Source organism: Triticum aestivum, chromosome 3B, assembly GCF_018294505.1.
Source record: "Triticum aestivum cultivar Chinese Spring chromosome 3B, IWGSC CS RefSeq v2.1, whole genome shotgun sequence".
Classification (NCBI taxonomy): Eukaryota; Viridiplantae; Streptophyta; class Magnoliopsida; order Poales; family Poaceae; genus Triticum; species Triticum aestivum.
The window spans coordinates 780,743,933-780,768,590 of NC_057801.1; the positions used below are offsets into that span (position 1 = coordinate 780,743,933).

The 24,658-nt window shown below is 42.4% G+C and overlaps 2 long non-coding RNA genes across 3 annotated transcripts; one reads left to right on the forward strand and one right to left on the reverse strand.

Moving 5' to 3' along the window:
* Positions 1 to 3,129: 3,129 nt before the first annotated feature.
* LOC123072373 (uncharacterized) lies at positions 3,130 to 6,954 on the reverse strand. 2 transcript variants are annotated; one of them, XR_006435068.1, is made up of 4 exons: positions 6,283 to 6,954; positions 5,953 to 6,119; positions 5,085 to 5,290; positions 3,130 to 4,221 (listed from the first exon to the last, which is right to left on the reverse strand). It is a non-coding gene; the product is annotated as an uncharacterized lncRNA (long non-coding RNA). The 2 variants fall into 2 exon arrangements; XR_006435067.1 differs by having other exon boundaries at positions 3,130 to 3,635; positions 6,283 to 6,953.
* A 2,845-nt stretch (positions 6,955 to 9,799) lies between these two features.
* On the forward strand, positions 9,800 to 11,959 carry LOC123072374 (uncharacterized). The gene is made up of 2 exons (XR_006435069.1): positions 9,800 to 10,211; positions 10,921 to 11,959. It is a non-coding gene; the product is annotated as an uncharacterized lncRNA (long non-coding RNA).
* Positions 11,960 to 24,658: the final 12,699 nt, after the last annotated feature.

A 24,658-nucleotide genomic window follows, 5' to 3' on the forward strand; every position in this document is an offset into this window, starting at 1 on the left:
AACGATCATAATGCTAAACTAACGGATGGGTCATGTCCATCACATCATTCTCCTAATGATGTGATTCCGTTCATCAAATGACAACACATGTCAATGATTAGGAAACTTCACCATCTTTGATTAACGAGTTAGTCAAGTAGAGGCATACTAGGGACAGTATGTTTTGTCTATGTATTCACACATGTACTAAGTTTCCTGTTAATACAATTCTAGCATGAATAACAAACATTTATCATGAATTTAGGAAATAAATGTTAACTTTATTATTGCCTCTAGGGCATATTTCCTTTAGATAGATGTAGTGATTACATGTCCATGTCGATCACTAGATTCAGACATATATGATTGATTCCTAATGGAGTCTCAATTCTGAATCGAAATACAAAATGCAACATACATTGTGTAAAATCAGTAAGTCACCATACGACTTATTATTGTCGGTACATATGGTACAACTAACGTAGTGAGATCCGTATACACAAGGATTACTCCTACAATGATGATTATCCATGTTTATGTGTCTACAATGACGATGCATGTAATCATCTAAATGACGGAGTTTAAAATGAAGGATTTGGGTAAACCAAAATACCGCTCTTTACTACAAACTGAGCACCTTCATTCATACATTATGGTATACTATGTTGTCTATATCCATAATATATTGGAAAAATTCATTGTGGACAAATCTTATCCATCCATAACTCTCATGGTAGTTCATTCTATAGACGTAGAGAAAGATCTATTTAGACCAAGAGATGATGGAAATGAGATATTGGACTCAATGTTTCATAATGTCATTGGATCTACCAAACACAATTGGTTAGAGCATCTCCAGCCGTCCCCCCCAAGAAGCCCCGCCGGACCACTTTTTAATCACCGGTGGTAAAAAAAACCTCCCAGCCACGCCCCCAGACCCTCGATTTTCGCCGGATTTGGCCTAAACTAGGGCTGGCCCTCCCACCCCAAACCCAGTCCATCGGGGAGCACTCGGGGCGGAGAGAGAAGATTTTTCATGCACTTGGCACACAGTCAGCCTCCCACTCTCTCTCTCCTCCCTTTTTCTCTGGGTCCCACCCACTTGCATGCCCACTCTTTTCGTTCTCTCCCCCCAAATCCCCTTGTCGCCCGGTCACCACCACACGGAGTAGCAGGGCGAGCTCTTGGTCGTCTTCGGTCGGGGGCTGCGAGAATGGACGCGCGGTGCAGGCCAGAGGCGCGGGGTCACGACGGACGGTGCGGGGAGGCGGCGGACGCCCTCGACCTCCTTGTCGTCTCCTCCAGCAATGATGGCGCCGCACACCACCGCGACCTCCAGGAGCAGGAGCCGCGTTGTCTTGTGCACGTCGTCCTGAGCGGGAGATCGGTGTTGCTATGCCTGAGCCCGTCATCCAGTAAACGCCGCTGGCGCCGCAGTACCCGGAGCGCGCACTGGCGGGGAAGCCCCCGTCGCTGTGCCTTGCGACCTCACAGACGCAACAGGGCGGGCAGCGGGGCGGGCAGCAGGGCGCGTGCTTCTCCTTCTCTCCTCCGTGCGGGGAGGCGACGGACGCCCTCGGCCTCCTCGTCGTCTCCCCCGGCGATGCTGTGGGCAGGCGCGGGCGGCGAAGCCTGTGGCCCCGTCCCCGAGCGCGGAGGCCACGGGAGGCCCCGGTACCGGGCACGCCGGCCCCGGCCACGGGCGGCCCCGACCACGAGAGCGGCGGCGACGGCCACGGGCGGCCCCGGCCACGAGAGCGGCGGCCAGGGCTGGAGGCCGGGCGGCGCGTGGGGCGGCCGAGCCTGTGCCCGATGATGATTGGCATCAACGTCCAGGCGGGCGTGGTGTGCGAGCGAGCGTCTGGCGTTCCCGGCGGGAGCTTCGGCGTTGTGCGTCTTCGGCCTCCACACAGAGCAGAACGTCGTCGCCACCGACGGCCATGGCGGAGGAGGAAGGACGGGGTTGCCTGGGGTCATCGCCGGCGAGCTCGAGTCCGGCATGTTAGGCATGCACAGAAGGCGTTTGTTAGAATGACGGGAGAAAAAAGAAAGAAAAAATGACTACCTATCGGGGGGATGACTGGGAAAATGCACGCCTCCATACCAAAAATTTCGCCGGGGCCTCCCCAGGAGGCCGAAAAAACGTTTCCTGTGGGGCACAACGGCTGGAGATGCTCTTAGTACTCAAGAATACCTTTCGATATGTCCAAGGCATCAAACATCTTGTCCTGGTTTTTCAGTTTCACAGAAATGTGAACTCCCATATCGTTGGATACATCGACCAGATCCCCACTATGTCAAATCGCAGACAAGCTTAGTGTTCCTACTAGGTGTGGTAGCCTACTCATGAAGAGTCTTCAAAACAGACCTCATGGCTACATCCACCAACCATTATCTCAAGGATAATGTTTCTTGTGTTGCCCGGATGCAAACATGTTACATAATAAGCAATATCACTATATTGCATATCTTGCAAGTCAAATCATGTGACTGATTTGTTCACCAGGTCTCTACCAACTTCTATGTTTTGAAAATGTGTTCATGGAATTGGTATATGACGAATTCGGAATATGTAAGAATCAGGGGGAGTCTCTTCTTGAAATATTCTTGTTCAAAGACATCACGTTATGCTCTCCCTTTGTGAGTTTATATTTCAAGATCTCATCAAAGATGTTATGAAGAACTTTTGGAAGAGAATTCTTTTTGAGGTGACGGAACTTTCCGGATAATCATGAAGATGATTTTATATGGTGAAGCGTAGATTAGGGGTAGTGTTAGAATTAATTACGATATATAATTAGGAAAATCTCTCCTTGCCCGAACGGTCGTGCAGTTGCTACCGCAACCGACGCATCCCTCTGGATCGTCGCGTCTCTCCAGCACATATATATGTGTATTGTCAATCGATCAATGATAGAGATTTCATTTTTGATCTCGAACAATTATCACCTGTGTGTATGTGTCGACGCACCGTGTGTTAGATTGAGACGAGATGAAGTGTGTGGAAATAATGTGGACGACTTGTATTCGCAAAAAAAAAAGTGGACGACTTGCGGTCGTCTATCTCTACTACTATTAAATAAGAGAATATATTCAACGCTAAACACACCCAGCCTAATCTACACATAACATTCCCGATTAATTGGAGCCTCACGATCAAATCGCTTAATTAGATCTAGCCATCACGATTACACCAACCCACAAAAGAAGTGCGTTTAGCATTTTTCCAGGGCGGACGAAAACTCTACCAACACCCACGCCCGCACAAAGGAAACAGCCCACATCCAATTTACACGGGGAGCCATATACGGAAACAAATGTGCTAGCTTATCGGAAATATATCCAGGGAATCAATCCGCCGTCCAGCTTACGTGTGCCGTTGCTGCCCTGCACAGCCGCCGAGGCACCCGACGACCGCCGTGACGACGAGCTCGCCGAGTCACCGACGACAGCCGCGACGACGAGCTCTTCCCCAACACAGGTGCAGCCGCCCAGGCGCCCTCCCACAGCGGCGACGACGAGCTCTTCGCCGGCACAGGTGCATGCTCTTCTCTGATCTGAAGTTGGTAAGGGTTTTACACGCAGCTGCCGCCAAGACTTCGTTAGGCTAGAAGACGCCTCTGCTCCACTCCGTAGATGCATGCTCATTTGTCAACCTGTTCATGTCATCCATCAATTGCTTTCATTGAATTTATGAAAAATAATAGCAATTCTAGAAGGAAAATGTAGGAATTGGTGACTTATGGCATGACCATATGCTAACATGATCCCTGCTGAGCATTGGACTGACTTCACCTAAATGACTCATGAAGCTGCATATGGATCGTTCAATGCTCAGTTCCAATTCATGTGAACACAAATAAAGTCTGTCTGAGATATACAGTATTACAACCTACTACATCCTGAAGCATTATTGCAGGTATATTAGTGCAAAATAAATTCAATTGGTTGCAGAGGCACCATAAGAAAGCTTTTTGATGGCAAACAGTGGGATGGAGTTGAACATAAAACTGCACTCTGTCAGCGTTGTGCTAATACTATTCCTTCCGTTACAATTGTGTGATAACCTTCTTGACATTCACAGGGTTCAAGGACTTCGTATAGCCCCGACCAATCCCAATGGGACGCGCACCCCGTTCCAGGATATAAGCAACACTCAATCCTTGGGTGATGAGCATTACACAAGCACCCAATTTCAGTTTTTGTAGCTCAACTGCTGAATTGTGCCATTGATTGCAGACCCTAAAGAAGTAAAAAGGCAAGAGGGATAGAGAGCGGTATGCACAAAATAAGGATGAGATTAATAAGATTCGACGTGAGGTTTACAAACAGAAGAAAATTGCCTCTGCCGAGAACAGTGGGGCACAAACACAGCTAGCTGTATCACAAGGTAATGAAGATGAACTTCATCCTACATGGCCCAGTTATAATACTGTATACTGATCTATTCTTCATCTACATGGCCCAATTGGTTGCAGGTTTTGATCACATCGCGCTACGTAATAGGGTGCTAAACAAGAATGATGCCGATGTGACCTCTAACTCTATGTTAGAGTCGTTTATTAGTGTGATTTATTTTTAAAAATCATTGACATATCAACTGTCTCCAAATGAAAAAGTGCAGACTTTAAATGTGTCACACTTGTTATTCCGTTCTTGTTCTGATTACTTACACCATTCATTTGGGAACGTAGAAATTTCAATTTATTCCTTCAATTCCAGAACATAAGATTGTACTACCAGCAAAATTTAAGCTGCTGGGATCATTGACAGAAATAATGAAATATTGCAAATTTATGATGGCTGTTTTTCTCTGAAGTACATATGTGATTATGACCTCGGTCTCAAATATAACTGGTTTCATTGCCAAGCGCACATGTACTAACTAAATTGAAACTATCAAGAAGTGCCAATTTCATCATGGAGTAAAAAGTATTCTCAGTCCCTAACACTAACAGCCATCGATAAAATTGTAATGTGCACACACAAAACTGAAGACAGCATAACCAACAATGAACAAAAAGAGATAAAGGGCCACGAAAACTATCAATTTTTCTTACCACACGTGAGCAGTAATAATAATAAAACATAAGTACGAAACTCACCTTGATGGTTTCTTCATAAAATGGAAACCTATGATGTCACCAGTCCCAAGAGCCTTGAGTTGTAGTACAATATTTGCAAGGTTACATGGTTTAATCTCAGGAATAGTGGATTCTGCCATTTTATCAAACTCACAGTCTTGAAACAACCGAAAACACTTCCCTGGCCCCTCCTGTCCAACATGGCCATTGAGGGCACATTAAACTAACTGGCAAGACATAGGATACAAGAATTATATTTCTGTAGAGAATGACACACTTTCCGTATATAATAAAAAAGATATAAGAGAAAGCACACAAAAAATCAAATAAACGTTCTGATGAGCCGAGCCCTATATTTCTGTACAAAAATGTATTACGAAAATAACTCCATTAATTATGTATGTGTGGGGTATAAAAAAAGCAAAAATAAAAGCATGTGTCCTGAGATAAATCAAAGGAGTTGCCAAACAAAAGATGAATCAAAGGAAAGCGTGGGGCCTGAGAGAACAATCACCAAAAACATTGTGTACACTGATGTTTTAGAGGGGTGAGGTTCGTGCGATCGTTCGTGTTTTCTTTGCACCTTTGCTTTTCTGTCTATATAACTAATTCTGGACCTAGCACTTATCTTTTTTTTAACTTCCAGGTTTTGATCGGATCACACTATATAATAAGCATGAAAGAAGAAGGATGTCGATGTGACCTCCGACTATGCATATCTGTGTCTCCTATTTGTGTGATCTATTTATTTGTAAATATAAAGCACAACAGCACACCTGAAATATTGCAACTTGATGATGGCTGCAATTACTAGCATCTGTCTTCTCAATGCAAATTTTCCTATTACTCATGACCAAGAATAATGAGAAAACAAAAGTACGAAACTCACCTTGATGGTTACACATCAATGCCAAGAGTTTTCAGCTGTAGTACAACATGTGCGATGTTACATCCTTCAATCTCAGGAATATTAGATTCCGCCGGTTTAACAAACTCATAACTAAAAGTACTTCGCTGGCCCCTCCTGTCCAGCACGGCCACTGATGGTACAATAAACTGGCAAGAGAAAGGACACAATAATTATACTTCTTGAGAAAATGGTATAAACTTTCTCTGTACAAAATGGTAAAGGAAAGAAGACACAAAATCAAAGAAACCTTCCAACAAGCTGAACTCGATATTTCTGTATAAAGAGCAGTCTCCAGACAGATGGGTATACCTCTTTCGATTCAAACTTGTTGCTCCCATCCCCTTTCGGCACCTCCTTCTCCCTCAGGGTATCTGAACCATTAACGGTTACCGAACGGGGTCGGAGAGCAGAGCATCCGGATCGAGGGGAGAACAAGAGATGGAATTGGACCTTGATGGCGTCCCGAGCAGTGGGGGGGGGGAGGGAAGTTCGTGGCGCGGCGAGTGCATCGGTACGAGGGAGGGCCCCGGCGTCGCCGGCGAGCATGCCGAGCTCGAGCGCCCCGGCATCGCCAAGAGGAGGCAGGCCCCGGCATCATCGGATAGGAAGAAGGGGCGGGGCAGAGGAGGGGCCTGCGCGGCCAAGGCGAGTGCGTCAGCACGAGGGAGGGCCCCGGGGTCGCCGGCGAGCATGCCGAGCTCGAGCGCCCAGGCGTCGCCAGGAGGAGGCAGGCCCCGGCGTCACCGGATAGGAAGAAGGGGCGAGGCAGAGGAGGGGCCTGCGCGGCCGCCGGCGGTGCTGGCGAAGGGGAGGGACGGGGCAGAGCAGGGGGCCGCGCGTCCGCCGGCGTTGCTGACGAAGGGGAGGGGCTGCCACCAGATAGCTCCGGCCATGGATGGGGATCGCGTTGTGGATGAGGGAGCCAGGGAAGAATGGGGAAGAGAGAAGTGTGAGGGGCGGTGGAAGGTTGACTGATTTTTGTTTATCACTATACTATGATGGTGAGTGAGTGTGGCATTGTCCAAACAAAAAAAAGTCTTTTAATAAAAATCCATTATACTCTGTATGTTCCTAAATACTGAGTACAAGTTTTTTAGAGATTCTAATATGGACCACATCACTCTAAAATACGCTCTATATTCATCCGTAGGTAGTCCATATTCAACTTTCTAATGACTTATATTTAAAAATGGAGGGAATATTTCATAGGGATTCATAGGGAATGTCAGCTTCTCAGAGACATTCCATCTCACTATATGGATAAAAACTTTTATGTAATTTACTATAATCACGTATTAATTTGTTTTCTCATTGCACTAATATTTTCTTATTCTTATTTTAGGCGATGTTTCACTATGCACGAAACTCAAGTCATCGTGAAAATATGGACATTGTTATATTGAAACGATTGTTCCGTAGCTGGCCTGAGAGCAATGACTATCATATCTCACAATGTGATATGATAAGATTTTAGATTTTCATTTATGACAGTGCTTTATTTGGTCTTAATTAATATTCCATATATTATTTATAAACTATCGCATTGTGCATATTTTGTTGCCTTGGTGTATGTTTGGACAATTTTTATTGTTTGTTTTGGATCAAAATAAAAAATGTGTCTCAATTTTTTTGATCCAATACCAATACCTACTTTGGGGAGAATTTACTTAAAACCGTGATCGGCAACCTAAACATTGCCCTTGAAAGTGCAAACCCTGCATTCAAGGACGATATCTCTAAATGGGAATGCATAGTTCCTGTTGCTCCAACAAACTCACACTGGTATGAATCTTTTTAATACATTACAATATTTATTGATTCATTCAAAGCACATTATATCTTTATTGCATACATGCAGTACCCTGTCGGGTTATTTGGTTTTCAATTTCATGCACCCATTGTGCGATGGAAAACTATATTTTCCCATACCCAAGGTGAGTATTTACACCATGCTTATTTGTATACACATTGTACATGCAACTTGTTATAACAATGTTGTATAATGCATATGTAGGATGGTTTTCAACTGAGGAAGCAATTTTTGGTGCATATTCTAAATTATGAAGAGAATGAAGCTCAAAACAATATCCCATCCATTGAATGAAGCATCATAGATCGCATCTACAGATGGACCTTCATTGCTTCAAAAGATGGACCTTCAAGACATGCTTAGTTCTGGTTCTTAAAATATATTTTTTGTAACAATTATAATACAATTATTATGTGATAGTTAATTTTATGCAGAGACATGTTTCTGGATCATGTGTTACACGCTCGCTCATATCATTGCGCATTAGACACATTTAAATGGCTCGGTAAAAAATCACTAAAATAAAAACTAAATTTACAACAGATGTTTTTACTATAGATTATGGTACGTGTGTGTTGGATCACAAATATGTCACATTTTAAAAAAATACAATTTGAGTGACATGATAACATTTTTTAGCCATCTGAATTTTTATGTAATTTTTTTGGTTAATATTATACCATGTGAACTCATTTTGTTTCAGACGTGCATTGCACGTGCATGCTTACTAGTGAAGTATAAAGTGCGCGTGCGTGACTGGCTGGAAAATCACCCGGTAGAATCACTGGCCCTGTTGTAGTACTGTGGTGGCTGCTATGATGGTTTCAGAGGCTGGTGACGAGCGTTGGTGTCAAGTTCAGAGATTTCTTCGTTCTTGATTGTAATTTTATTTCTTGGCTCTTGTTCCTTTGGGCAAAGGCTAGCGATTTGTTGTCTTTTCAGTTTTGTCAGTTCGGTTTGTGCGTGCCTTGTACTATGAGCCACGTATTACCATGAAAAAAAAATCACTGGCCCTGTTGTAGTACTGTGGCGAGCGCGTCGCGTTTCGTTTCGTTTAACGAAACTGCTCCCACACGACAAAAGTGTGGACGATAGTTGCACGACCAAGAATCCAGCGGCCGCCTGCTCCTCTGTGCATGAGATTCTTCGGCTGGATTTAAGTGTCGTGCATGAGTCGTCCAAACTGTGTCGTCCAGATAGCACTGCTCTTCGTTTAAAGAGTCTGTGGAGGCAGGGCCACGTGATGGGTGTCCCTCGTCCGGATCTGCAATTATTTTGTTTACAAAATGCGCGCGATGTCGATCCGAATATTTGCTCGTAATGGTGTGTGATGATGCACGGCGCACGGAGTTATTTCGTGGTCATGCGAAAACTCAAACGTGGATTCAGCACTGAAACCTGCTGTGTGCTCTGCACCGATTTAGGGCTTCTTTGGTTTTAAATAAGTCACTTACTTATAAGTCGAAAAGTGAAAAATTGACTTATTTTGCCAAACAGCCCAACTTATAAGTCATAAGTTGCTTCACCCCAACTTAAAACTTATAAGTCACCCCTTTTGCATGGGTTCCACCACATGCATGATGTGGATTGATGTGTGAATGTGTGGTCAGATGACTTATAAGTCAGGTGACAACCAAACAGGCGTGACTTATAAGTCATTAGTTTTAAGTCATTTGACTTATAAGTCAGGTGATTTATTAGAACTAGACAGACCCTTCCTTGATTCCATACAGCTACAGCTGAAATTTCAACGCTGTGGATTAAACCAGACAATGTTTCACTGCCCTTTTCGAGCCCAAAACCCCTCCCTCTGCTCAAATAAACAACTCCTGCACACCGCTCCTCCCCGCACGGCACGGCACGGCACCATCCACCGGGAAACTTCCCCGCAAGCGCCAAACCGCGTGCAGGCGCGGCGCGCTCGTGGCCGACCCACCACCGCCCGCCCCGGCCCATCCATCATAATTTACCCACCAGTCCAGACGGCATCCAATGCCCCCACCCACCCGCCCCGAGATCGGATCTGAGCCCTCCGCGCCCACCAGCTCTCACGCCCGCCCCACCCCGCCGACGCATGGGCCCGTTCCGCGCGGAGGGCCACGCGGCAGCGGCTCTGCCCGGGCACATGGCCGGTCGCGCCCGCTCACGAGCACCCCTCCCCCCGCGGTTATTTCTACCGGGCCGAGCCGCGCTTGGAGAGGGCAGAGCCAGCAGAGAGGCGGGCCAGACTAGACTAGACTAGATCTCGTAGCGGGGTCTCCGGCCGCCTCTCCCCCCCCCCCTACCGGGGCGAGCACGCCCTGCTGGCCGCCGGCGGCCTGCTCGGTCGTCGGTGAGTACGCGCAGCGGCCCGAAGAGGCGCGTGCTCGCTCCAAGGGCGAGGGGGGAGGCGCCGGATCTCGCGGGGCAAGTGCGCCAGCGACCTGAGGTATACATCGTTCTCTTCCTGATCTGGATCCGGCTACTTCAGTTTCCTAGAGTTTACCGAGTAGATCCGCTGCTGCGCGCATAGCATGAGCTGTCGGTGATCCGCCGTAGGTTTAATTATGTCCTCCTTCTGTTGGACTAGGATCACAGGTGCATGCATCTTAAGCCAAGCTGTTGGATGAATCATCAGTATATCTATTTTCTTCAAGAAGTAAATCATGCGTGCCGAGTATTTTTTTTTTCATTGTTGCCTCGTGTGTGCATCTTAGTTCTTCAGTGCAGATTGTTGGCCATCCGTGATAGATTTATAGTGCTAATCTGGTGGTGCAAGCTGCTCGAGCAAACCAAAAGTTTTCTATGCCTTGTTCTACATGAGGCTTGCTCTACTCTTGGGTAGGTCTGTATTAGGCACTGTTTCTTCTATGAAGAACTGTGCACTAGTGATAATAGTGTGAGATTGTTATTTACCCGTTACTTTTTTTGTGCTGGTTGGTGTGTGTGTGTGATCTTAAGTGCAGAATGCTTGTCATTCACTCTTACTTTTTGTGGGTCATTTAGATTGTCTGAGTTTTTTTTAGGTTCTGCTCATTTCTTTCCTAGATAACATAACTAGCTCATGATTCAGTACTGTGTTTCTCTTCATGAAGATATATTGTACTCTTGCAGATTTGCTTGCTTGCTGACCATTGTAATTTTTTTCTTTTCAATAGGTATCTTGGTGTAGAATGAAGTGAAGAGGGCAGAGTATCTTGGTCTTATTAATCAATGCATCATATTATGTGCGCAATAAGATTTTGCTATGCTTTCACCGTCGATGCCCACTGGTTGGATCATGCTTCTGTTTATGAGCTCATTGAAGTAACTCTCTCGTAGCTCAAATGGGCCAATTTCTCGTTTGCGTGGCACACAAAACCTTCAGCTATCCATCTCCATATCAGTTGGTCTCTCTTAAATTTGTAATCTTCTGGAAATATGCTTAAGTATAATAAATGATGCGAAGGTAGATCATAGAACATGAACACATGGTGTAAAAGAGGCACTCATGCACCAAAACTATAAAAAGCAGCAAAGAAAATGAGTAAAAGAGGCACTTGACTTGTAGATTATACAAGAGTGATGATCTGGAAGTCAACCCTCTTTTATCAGTAGTTTTGATCTACCTTCTCATCTATAGGATTAGTTATTATGTCTAAGCATGTTTTTAGAAGATTAGAAGATTAAGCAAGCTCATTCGATATGTAAGGTGGATAGTTTGAGGTTTTGTTTATCATGAAAAACAAGGGATTAGCAAGTTTGAGCTCGGTGGTAGAATTGCTCAATGAGATCGTGAATAGGAGCATGATTCAACCAATTGACATCAATGTTGACAAAGGCATGGAAAAATCTTATCGTATACATGATATGGTGATTGATTTCATGTGCTGAAGAAAAACACTTGTGGCACTGAGTGAAAGCGGTCTATCCAAAGGCAAGATTTGAAGATTATCCACCCGAAAGAGCACTACAGGTAGCAGTGATGTGACAATGTGGTCTCTTGCAATTGTTGATTCAGTGTAGATTATATTGAGTGTTCCAAGTTCTACATGCCCTGGATATAGAATATTGTGCTGCATGTCTCCATTCTTGGCAATCACAATGATTCAAGAATACTGTGTTTGCTAGGACATGAAGCTCCCATTGTATTTCTAACCACTAATTCTGAATTAATAGTCATGAATCTCTTGGTGTATTTGTACCAACTTTGCTGAATCTAGAACTGTCAAAGTTCTGTGTCGGCTCCTGCAGTTAGCTCATGATGAATTTGTTTTCCCATTCCTTTATTTTGATGCTTGATTGTTAGTCTGTGTGATTCTGATTATTATCCGTTGTGTCTCTTTTCTTTATAGCAGTAGCAGCTTTTGAAGTCCTTTTACTCTGCTTTTTGTATGAAATTTAAGGTCATTGTTCTGAAATGATCTGTATATGTTGTTGTGAATTTTTTTAATGTCCTGTATATGTTACATTTGTTTAAATTTGTACTAGCCTGAACTGATTAAATGATTTTTGTAGGTAAAATGATATGGATGAGTACAGTACTAATGTCTTCAAATTTGTACTAGCCTGAACTGATTAAATGATTTTTGTAGGTAAAATGATATGGATGAGTACAGTACCAATGTCTTCAGCTGTTATTTTCTTTCTGACTGCTATCAGTAGCAGGATCACAAGTGAGGGCGTGCAATGCCCGTGCTGAATCTACTTGTTGAGCCGTTTGAAGATATTGGTCCTGCATGCTTCCATTTTTGCCAATCGAGGCGGTATGAGAGGCTGAGGCTCTAGAGCACTGCATTTGCCCTGTTTTGATTTGTCTTTCTTCTGTAGTAGAGACATGAAGTTCTACTTGAGATTGTAAGGAACTTGCAGTCAGTCAAGTTTATAGTACAATTTGTTCAAACAGTTCAGTTTATAATACAATTTCTTCGAACTTGACTTCTGTACTGATGCTAAGATTTCTGGAACCATATGTTGTGAAGCAAAAGAAAGCCCACTCCTAGGTCTTGCACTTTATGGCATGGCACAAACGTGTACATGATTCTTTTTACCCTGAGATGGAGGCATTAGAAATTTTTGATCGCTAGAAATTCTAGTGTTCCTCTCGATCCAAAGCCAATTCCACTGCTGTAGTGTACATTCTTTCAAAAAATTTAGACTTTGGATAGTTATAGCGGCCCATGGTGGAAGATGTACCTTTCTTTAGCATTTGATCTCGAGCTGAGAAAAGTACTTACACGGTCAATGTTGGTTTCCTTCTACTCACTCCATTCCTAAATATAGGTCTGGTTCCTAAATATAGGTCTTTCTAGAGATTTCAATAAGTGACTACATACGATACAAAATAAATGAAGCTAGACTTTAAAATATGTCTACATACATTCATATATAATAGTCCATTTAAAATATCTAAAAAAACTTATATTTTGAGGGAGTACATTCCTAGCTACCCCAGCTTCTACCAGGAAACAAAGATTTTTCTAGTGTTTTTTCTTTGAAAGATTTATTGTTCACAGAAAGCAGCTGAGCTCGGGTTAGAAATGAATATTCGCACGTTACCAGCCACTTCACCCAGAACACCACCAGACTCGCGCTTAGTTAAGCCGCACAAGCTAAGACAGGGAGATCGCAGTGTGATCTTCGCTTCGACAGGTTACTGATGGTGCTAGAAAATACTACTCCCCCAGTTTGAATTATAAGATGTTCTAATATTTTTAAAATTCGGATTTATATACACGTGTTTTAGTGTGTGTATTTATTTATTCCAGTCTGTATATAGTCTATATTAAAATGTCCAAAACGTTTTATAATTTGGAACAGAGGTGATGCGTCACATTAACTGTTTGAAACATTTTTTTGCATGCTTCAACATTGCACATAACGTGGTGAATATTACATGTGGCTGTGTGTGCTTCTGTATTTAGAGTAACCGAGCCGTTCATATCAATGCATGTCTTCTCAACATAGACTCCACGGTGCTAAACTGCTAATCGAATTCGTCGACATGGACTCCACGGTGCGAGCCTCCAGCTCCCCTGCTTCTAGTCCGACCAAGACATAGGTTTGCCTTGCCTTCTAACAACATGAAACTTAGGGCCTGTTCGGAGATTCTCCACTCCCCAAGTCCGCTCCGGGAGTTGGTGAAGCTGTAGTTGAAAATGATGCAGTGGGGAAAAAGGAGCTCCGCAGATTCTGAGATTTCAGGGAGCTGAACACTTATGCCTGAATTCTGTTAATCAGATTCTGAGATTTCAGGGAGCTGGACACTTACGCCTGAACTCTGTTATCACTTCCGTCGATTCAAGAACCGTCAAGTTTCTGCCATGCCTCCTGCGTTACAATGTACTGCTGGTTGGTTAATTTGCCTGCTTTGATTATCTGCTCCGTTTCTTTCTTCATAGCAGCTTTCAGAATTCAGACTCGTTTATTTCGGACTTGTGGAATAAGAATTGTTCAGTTAATAAGATCTTGTGAAGTTTTGCCTTGAATTCTAGCCGTTGCGTTTTTGTTTCTTCATCCCCGTTTCATGGTACAAAGTTTACCAAACAAAGAGGAAACACAGTGGGTGTTGGTGACTCTGTTGATGCATCGATGTCTGATCTTGAGAAAGATTTGATGAGCAAACCATATCAGGCAACTTGTTACTTTTCTGTAGCGTAGCAACACGCCAGTTTACACAGCATGTCATGACGGCACATAAGCATGATTTTAGGTTGACAGGGCACACGATTAGCAAACAAAAGGAAATACGAAGGCAACAAAATAATTAATTCTCCTTTTGAAAGAAATGTAAATAAATAAATTTATATAATCAACTATTCACTCGTTCTTTCTTCTACGCGTTCTCGCCTCTAGTTGGGTCGCACTTTTCACGCACCATCTTTTTTAATTAGCTAGAATTCACAAATTTATATAATCAACTATTTTTTTTCTATTTTATTTATTGATGTGAAACTTGAATCTAGATTAGAAACTGCTGTGTGGTGCGATAAAAGCATATCGTGTTGATGTTGTCAAATTTCTGCCCTTTTTGGTGAACACCACAAACCGTGTTGATGATACTTCATCCCACCAACTGATGGCTGATGAGCAGAATGACAAATTTGTTTTAATCCTATCATGAGGACTTCTTCAGTTTATGATGGCATCTGTTTTTCCACAAGCGCATTAGATGCCCCGATGCAGCAAATATATTTTGTATCCATCCTTAGGCTTCATTCAGTTTGAAGGATTTTTACAAGAAAAGCATAGGAACAAAGATCCAGAGGAGATTTTTCTATAGATGCATTCGGTTTCTAGGAAATGTGTACGGGAATTTCATAGAAATACTATTTATTTTCTACGTTTTTAAAGAAATTTTCATGTCCATTCAAAGCTCATTTCGTGTGTAGGAGCGAGATAAGACAATTCCTTAGGATGGCATCAACTTCCTCTACTATTCCTAAATCCTACGTTTTTGTTTCATCCAAATCGAATGAGGCCTTATACTTCCAATCAAACAGTGCAAGGAAATAGTCTTAGGACCTCTTTGATTCATAGGATTTCTAAAATGCAGGAATAGAAAAAATACTGGAACGGAGTAGCATGGCATCTCCAATCTTATAGGACTAATGGGCGTTTGATTGCACATAGGATAGATGTTCTTGACACGGAGCTGGAGTAGATGGAAATTTTACTATGAAACCTAGTACAAACAAATCCTAAGGAAGAAAATCTTACGAATCGTAATCCTACACTAGTAGAAAACAGGACTTTCGTTCGGGCCTGGCCAACCCATTAGTCCCAGTTCAGTCACGAACCGGGACCCATGGGGGAATTTGTTCCGGTTCGTGAGCCCATGGGGCCGGCCGGGGCCTCGTGGGCATTGGTCCCGGTTCGTATGGACCTATTTGTCCCGGTTCCAGGCACGAACCGGGACCAATGGTCCTCGCTCCTGGCCCACAATCATTGATCCCAATTCGTGGCTTGAACCGAGACAGAATGCTGGGATTTAGTCCCGGTTTCTACCATGAACCGGGACAAATGAGTTGCCTATATATACCCCATCGCCACAGCAGAGCACTCCACAGTGCTCTATTTTTTCTGGCCGACGAGGGGAGGGCATTTGGGTGCTCTAGCTCACCTCCTATGCATATGAGGTGTTCTATGAAATGTCCGAGCCACACTAGTTAATTTTTCTCCTCTCGAAACTCGACCTCCGAACTCCATTTTCCCCGAGATTTGTCTAGGTTTAGTGGTTCGTCACGTCCCGTCCCTGTCTTCACCGCCGTCGATCGCCCGCGCCGATCTCGTCACCGGCACCACCGTGGTGAGCCTCTTGTTCTTATCTTCTTTCTGAAAAAAAATATTCTTACTTCAGATAGATACTTGTCTAATTTTCTTACTTTTATTATTCCTTGTTATTATATAGTGCGATGGTTTTGGCATCCGCCCCCGTCGGCCCTCGTCCTGTCTATGATTCGGATGTGGTATATATTATCTTTTGATAACTATTTGGTTCATTTATTGTTTATGACAATTATGCCGACCAACGTGACATAGATTTTATTTATCTAGGAGGTCGTTGAACCAGAAATTCCAACGGACCCTATTGTCGAGAGATTAAATTTAGTTGAAGAAGAAAACAATTACTTGAAGGAAAAAATAAGAAAAATTGAGGAGGAGAAGATGATATTGGAGTTGCATGTTGCGGATGTCGTCGATGATCACAAGATCAAGATGGATGCAATGCGGTTGAAGATTAGAAAGATTAGAAAATATGCCATTCATACCGAGGCTTGGTATCATTATGCAGTTGGATCGGTTGTTACCTTGGTTCGATTATGATCGCATTTGTTGTTGCATTGAAATATTTTACATAATTTCAATGAATGGTTAATTTGATGCTCTGGAGAGCTATATGTTGTTCAATGAGAACTATGTATGTATTTTGGTTTTAATGTGATGATGAACTTCTATTAATTTGGTCACTTATCTATTCATGAGAGGGTTGAAAATTGATGATGTGGCTTTGAATGGTGCATTTTGAACACAAAAAACTATGGAGTTCAAATAAGTTCAAAAAAATGAAATCCCTTTGTAACAGATGAGTTTCGTGATGAAACCCTGATACTTCGAAAAAGATTGTCCGTTTTGTACACGAAGTGCATTCAGTTTTTGCCGTAACCCACTCTACTTTCTTGCACATGCTATGTGGGTGAAATGATGATACCATGCCAACTTTCAACCTTTTCAGAGTTCATTTCAAATGCTTTTCAATTTCATGGTCTTATAGATAAAAATAATCAGTAAATGCATGAAAAATAATAAATGAAGTCATAAATGGTTGAAAATTGATGATGTGGCTTTGAATGGTGCATTTTGAACACAGAAAAACTATGGAGTTCAAATAAGTTCAAAAAAATAAAATCCCTTTGTAACAGACGAGTTTCCTTATGAAATCCTGATACTTCGAAAGAGATTGTCCGTTTTGTACACGAAGTGCATCCAGTTTTTGCCGTAACCCTCTCTACTTTCTTGCACATGCTATGTGGGTAAAATGATGTTACCATGCCAACTTTCAACCTTTTCAGAGTTCATTTCAAATGCTTTTCAATTTCATGGTCTTATAGCTCAAAATAATCAGTAAATGCATGAAAAATATCAAATGAAGTCAGATAGGGTTGAAAATTGATGATGTGGCTTTGAATGGTGCTTTTTGAACACAAAAAAACTATGTAGTTCAAATAAGTTTTAAAAAATAAAATCCCTTTTTAACAGACGAGTTTCGTGATGAAACCCTGATACTTCGAAAGAGATTGTCCGTTTTGTACACGAAGTGCATCCAGTTTTTGCCGTAACCCACTCTACTTTCTTGCACATGCTATGTGGGTGAAATGATGATACCATGCCAACTTTCAACCTTTTCAGAGTTCATTTCAAATGCTTTTCAATTTCATGGTCTTATAGATCAAAATAATCAGTAAATGCATGAAAAATAACAAATAAAGTCAGAAAGGGTTGAAAATTGATGATGTGGCTTTGAATGGTGCATTTTGAACACAGAAAAACTATGGAGTTCAAATAAGTTCAAAAAATGAAATCCCTTTTGTAATAGACGAGTTTTCGTATGAAACCCTGATAACAAAAATGAAATCCCTTTGTAACAGACGAGTTTCCGTATGAAATCCCTTTGTTTCAGAGTTCATAAATAACTTTTTTGTTACAAACTTTAATAGCAAAAAGAATTATCATAAAATAAAATAAATAAGTAATTTGAAACAAAATAATATAAACTTTAATAAAATATATAAGCAGAAACAAAATAAAATAATCTTTAATAACATAAATAAAATTTATGAAACTAAAATTATCAAAGTATTTTCTGTTCAAAATAATTAAAAGCAAAAAGAATTTTCATAAAGAACTTTTTTTGTTAGAAACTTTAATAGCAAAAAGAATTATCATAAAATAAAATAAATAAGTAATTATAAACAAAATAAAATAAAATAAATAAGTATTTTGTTGTAAGTAGAAAGAAAACAAAATAAATAAAGCAAAAAAAGAAAACAAAAAAACTGGGAAAAACATAAAAAATTTGCCACCTACTCGGCCACCACGGCGTGAATATGACTAGAAACCCATCCATGGGCCAAGATTCAGCAGCTGGCTGGAGGTGAGGTTTTTTTAAAGGGGATGGTTTAGGGGTTTTGGGGGTTAATTTAGGTTGTTATTAGGTAGCTAATATAGAGAAGTGTCCTCTCTTATATCTTCGTGCTTGGTTTACCAACGCTACTGCTATGTTCATTTCACCCGCTGATATATAATAACTCTTCATGCTCGCATCATGCATCATCATATATAATAACAAGTCCTACTAATCATGCATCATCATCATACAACTTCTACTCGTTATTAATAACAAGTCATACGATCGTCATCCTGTAGTCATCGAACCAACCCTACTTAATTGTTCTTAGCACATGATCATCAGTATCAGGTAGGACCTAAATACCCTTAAGGTAAAATAGCATAAAACAATTTAGACCCTGACTCTCCATTATGGAGAATGGAGATCATCCTGTCTCCAATTCTTGCGCTTCGCTTCCTTTTGCTGCCAAGAACCTCCTTACGACTGTCCATACATTTTTTCCATTCTTTGATTGTCATGTCTCCACTTCTTTTAAAAATCCGGTATGGACAGTTGAGGTTCGTATGATGACCTGGTTGTATGTTCAAAACATCAAGGCGGCCATGCGTATACATCAGACGAGGCACATAATCATTCAGGATTATCTGTTGAAAAACATAGTAATAACTTCGTAGTTAGCAATGATGTACTAGTTTTAGAGAAGTATGCAAAAGATGCACGGATGTCGTAATAGCAAAAAATCTTACCAGGGTATCTCCATGGTAGTTACCGTAGTTCAACACGTACACTAGTGGCACGTATTGACCATAATGTTGAGGAGTTCGATTGTAGATATTGTAATTCTCAAGATCAGTACAAAATGCGATCAGATGATTTTTCTCCTTATAAGTTAATTCGGAGCCATTGGTGTAGTGGGTTTTGTCTATCATGTTCTGCACATTCTTTGAAGAATGAAAATAAGCTGTCAACCATTTTGAAGTAAACAGTATAAATTACTTAATAACTATGTTTGAGAAGCTCACATAGGGGAAGAACTGGAAGCGTATCAACAAGGACCCAAATGTCCATATTGTCTTGCTCGATTTTAGGATCACCAAGATCCATGGTGAGAAGCATACCCTCATCAAAACCATACATCTTGCAAAGTGCTTCCCAATTTTTGCAACAAAATGGGTACGCTCTCAGAATTGTACATCTTTACTTCAAAATCCACACCATGATGGGTCCTTAGGTGAATTTTCTTTGTTTCCATACTTTCATGGTCTTCAAAACCCATCCTCTCCAAGACATAGCGTCTTGCATAGCATGGGATAAGCTAGTCGAATTGGAAAAGATGAAAAGTACACGTTAAAATAGTTGAAGTCGTGCTTAATTATGAAAAAAAACTATTGTCGTCGTTGCGTACCATTTCAACATCGAAGGTCTCCTCGAGCTTAATGACGAAGCGCCGATATTGGTCCAGCTCAAGGAACCTGTCGCACATGCCTCGATCGTTGTGGTACCAGTCGCACTCCCCCGGGCGGTTTTCGTCGTCCGAGTACGACATTTCCTATGTTCATAATTCAAATATTAAACTTGTACAATTAAATATATGTACTAAAAAACCTAAATTAGATCATTATTATTCATCACGGGTTGAGTATCGGCCTGTCGAGCCTTTTCTTGAAAACTCTCAGCTCATGTGGTGTACATATTTGACCGTCGATGATGGTAGCTCCTCCTTTCATTCCCGAGTGCATTATGTTGGGGATCGTAGCAGAAATTTAAAATTTTCTATGCATTACCAAGATCAATCTATGGAGTAATCTAGCAACGAGGGAATGGGGAGTGTATCTACATACCCTTGTAGATCGCTAAGCGGAAGCGTTACAAGAACGCGGATGAAGGAGTCATACTCGTAGCGATTCGGATCAGGTTGATTCTGATCTAAGCGCCGAACAACGGTGCCTCCGCGTTCAACACACGTGCAGCCCGGTGACGTCTCCCGTGCCTTGATCCAGCAAGGAGAGAGGGAGAGGTTGGGGAAGACTCCGTCCAGCAGCAGCACAACGGCATGGTGGTGATGGAGGAGCGTGGCACTCCAGCAGGGCTTCGCCAAGCACTGCGAGAGACGAGGAGGGAGAGGGGTAGGGCTGCGCCAAGAGAGAGATCATCTCGTGTGTTTTGCAGCCCCAAATACCTCAAGTATATATAGGGGAAGGGAAGGGGATGCGCCCCCATCTAGGGTTCCCTCCCTAGGGGTGGCGGCAGCCCCCAAAACCCATCTAGGGTGCGGCCAAGGGGGGAGGAGAGGGGGGCGCACCTAGGATGGGCCTTAAGGCCCATCTGGACCTAGGGTTTGCCCCCTCCCACTCTCCCTGTGCCTTGGGCCTTGGTGGGGGGGGGGGGGGGGGCGGCGCACCAGCCCACCTGGAGCTGGTCCCCTCCCACACTTGGCCCATGCAGCCTTCTGGGGCTGGTGGCCCCACCTGGTGGACCCCAGGGACCCTTCCGGTGGTCCCGGTACGTTACCGATAGCACCCGAAACTTTTCCGGTCACCAAAACAGGACTTCCCATATATAAATCTTTACCTCCGGACCATTCCGAAACTCCTCGTGACATCCGGGATCTCATCCGAGACTCCGAACAACATTCAGTAACCACGTATATCTATTCCCTATAACCCTAGCGTCATCGAACCTTGAGTGTGTAGACCCTATGGGTTCGGGAACCATGCAGACATGACCGAGACAACTCTCCAGCCAATAACAAACAGCGGGATCTGGATACCCATGTTGGCTCCCACATGTTCCACGATGATCTCATCGGATGAACCACGATGTCAAGGATTCAATCAATCCTGTATACAATTCCCTTTGTCTACTGGTATGATACTTGCCCGAGATTCGATCGTTGGTATCCCGATACCTTGTTCAATCTCGTTACCGGAAAGTCTCTTTACTTGTTCCGTAACACATCATCCCGCAATCAATTCCTTGATCACATTGTGCACATTATGATGATGTCCTACCAAGTGGACCCAAAGATACCTCTCCGTCATATGGAGTGACAAATCCCAGTCTCGATTCGTGCCAACCCAACAGACACTTTCGGAGATACCCATAGTGCACCTTTATAGCCACCAAGTTACGTTGTGACGTTTGGTACACCCAAATCATTCCTACGGTATCCAGGAGTTGCACAATCTCATGGTCTAAGGAAACGATACTTGACATTAGAAAAGCCTTAGCAAACGAACTACATGATCTTGTGCTATGCTTAGGATTGGGTCTTGTCCATGACATCATTCTCCTAATGATGTGATCCCGTTATCAATGACATCCAATGTCCATGGTCAGGAAACCGTAACCATCTATTGATCAATGAGCTAGTCAACTAGAGGCTTACTAGGGACATGGTGTTGTCTATGTATCCACACACGTATCTGAGTTTCCTATCAATACAATTCTAGCATGGATAATAAACAATTATCATAAACAACGAAATATAATAATAACCATTTTATTATTGCCTCTAGGGCATATTTCTAACAGTCTCCCACTTGCACTAGAGTCAATAATCTAGTTCACATCACTATGTGATTGTAATGAATCAACGCCCATGGGGTTTGATCATATCTTGCTTGTGAGAGAGGTTATTAGCCAACGGATCTGAACCTTTCAGATCTGTGTGTGCTTTGCAAATCTCTATGTCATCTCCTAGATGCATCTACCACGCTCTGTTTGGAGCTATTCCAAATAACTGTTCTACGATACGAATCCGGTTTACTACTCAGAATAATCCGGATTAGTGTCAAAGTTTGCATCGGCGTAACCCTTTACGACGAACTCTTTTACCACCTCCATAATCGAGAAAATTCCTTAGTCCACTAGTTACTAAGGATAACTTTGACCGTTGTCTTGTGATCCATTCCTGGATCACTCTTGTACCCCTTGACTGACTCATGGCAAGGCACACTTCATGTGTGGTACACAACATAGCATACTATAGAGCCTACGTCTGAAGCATAGGGGACGACCTTCGTCCTTTCTCTCTCTTCTGCCGTGGTCATGTCTTGAGTCTTACTCAATATCCACACCTTACAACACAGCCAAGAACTCCTTCTTTGCCGACCTATTTTGAACTCCTTCAAAATCTTGTCACTGTATGTATTTATTTGAAAGTACTATTAAGCGTTTTTGATCTATCCTTATAGATCTTGATGCTCAATGTTCAAGTAGCTTAATCTAGGTTTTCTATTGAAAAACACTTTCAAATAACCCTATATGCTTTCCAAAAATTCTACATCATTTCCGATCAACAATATGTCAACAACATATACTCATCAGAAATGCTATAGTGCTCCCACTCACTTCTTTGGAAATACAAGTTTCTCATAAACTTTGTATAAACCCAAAATCTTTGATCATATCATCAAAGCATATATTCCAACTCCGAGATGCTTACTCCAGTCCCTAGAAGGATTGCTGGAGCTTTGCATACTTGTTAGCATCTTTTAGGATTGACAAAACCTTCTGGTTGTATCACATACAACCTTTCCTCAAAAACCATTGAGGAAACAATGTTTTGACATCCTATCTGCAAGATTTCATAAATAATGCAGTAACTGCTAATATAATTCCAACAGACTCTTAGCAACGCTACGAGTGAGAAAGTCTCGTCGTAGTCAACTCCTTGAACTTGTCGGAAAATATCTTAACGACAAGTCGAGCTTTCTTAATGGTGACACTTACCATCATTGTTCGTCTTCCTTCTAAAATCCATCTGTACTCAATAGCCTTACGACCATCGGGTAGTTCTGCCAAAGTCTACACTTTGTTTTCATACATGGATCCTCTCTCGGATTTTATGGCCTCGAGCCATTTGTCAGAATCCGGGCCCACCATCGCTTCTCCACAGCTCGTAGGTTCATTGTTGTCTAGCAACATGGCCTCTAAGACAGGAGTAAATACCACTCTGAAGTAGTACGCATCCTTGTCGACCTACGAGGTTTGGTAGTGACTTGATCCGAAGTTTCATGATCACTATCATAAGCTTCTACTTCAATTGGTGTAAGCGCCACATGAACAACTTCCTGTGCCCTGCTACACACTAGTTGAACTGACGGTTCAATAACCTCATCAAGTCTCCACCATCCTCCCACTCAACTTTCTGAGACAAACTTTTCCTCGAGAAAGGACCCGATTCAAGAAACAATCCCTATTGCTTTCGGATCTGAATTAGGAGGTATACCCAACTGCTTTGGGTGTCCTATGAAGATGCATTTTATCCGCTTTGGGTTCGAGCTTATCAACCTGAAACTTTTTCACATAAGCGTCGCAACCCCAAACTTTTAAGAAACGACAACTTAGGTTTCTCCAAACCATAGTTCAAACGGTGTCGTCTCAACGGAATTACGTGGTGCCCTATTAAAGTGAGTGCGGTTGTCCCTAGTGCCTAACCCATGAACGATAGTGGTAATTCGATAAGAGACATCATGGTACGCATGATATCCAATAGGGTGTAACTATGATGTTCGGACACACCATCACACTATGGTGTTCCAGGCGGTATTAATTGTGAAACAATTTCTACAATGTCTTAATTGCGTGCCAAAGCTCGTAACTCAGATACTCATCTCTATGATCATATCATAGACATTTTATCCTCTTGTCACGATGATCTTCAACTTCACTCTGAAATTACTTGAACCATTCAATAATTCAGACTTGTGTTTCATCAAGTAAATATACTCAGTATCTACTCAAATCATCCGTGAAGTAAGAACATAATGATATCCACTGCGTGCCTCAGCACTCATTGGACTGCACACATCAAAATGTATTACTTCCAACAAGTTGCTTTCTTGTTCCATTTTACTGAAAACGAGGCTTTCAGTCATCTTGCCCATGTGGTATGATTTGCATGTCTCAAGTGATTCAAAATCAAGTGAGTCCAAACGGTCCATTTGCATGGAGTTTCTTCATGCATATACACCAATAGACATGGTTCGCATGTCTCAAACTTTTCAAAAACGAGTGAGTCCAAAGATCCATCAACATGGAGCTTCTTCATGCGTTTTATACCAATATGACTTACATGGCAGTGCCACAAGTAGGTGGTACTATCATTACTATCTTATATCTTTTGGCATGAACATGTGTATCACTATTATCGAGATTCAATAAACCATTCATTTTAGGTGCAAGACCATTGAAGGTATTATTCAAATAAACAGAGTAACCAATATTCTCCTTAAATGAATAACCGTATTGTGATAGACATAATCCAATCATGTCTATGCTCA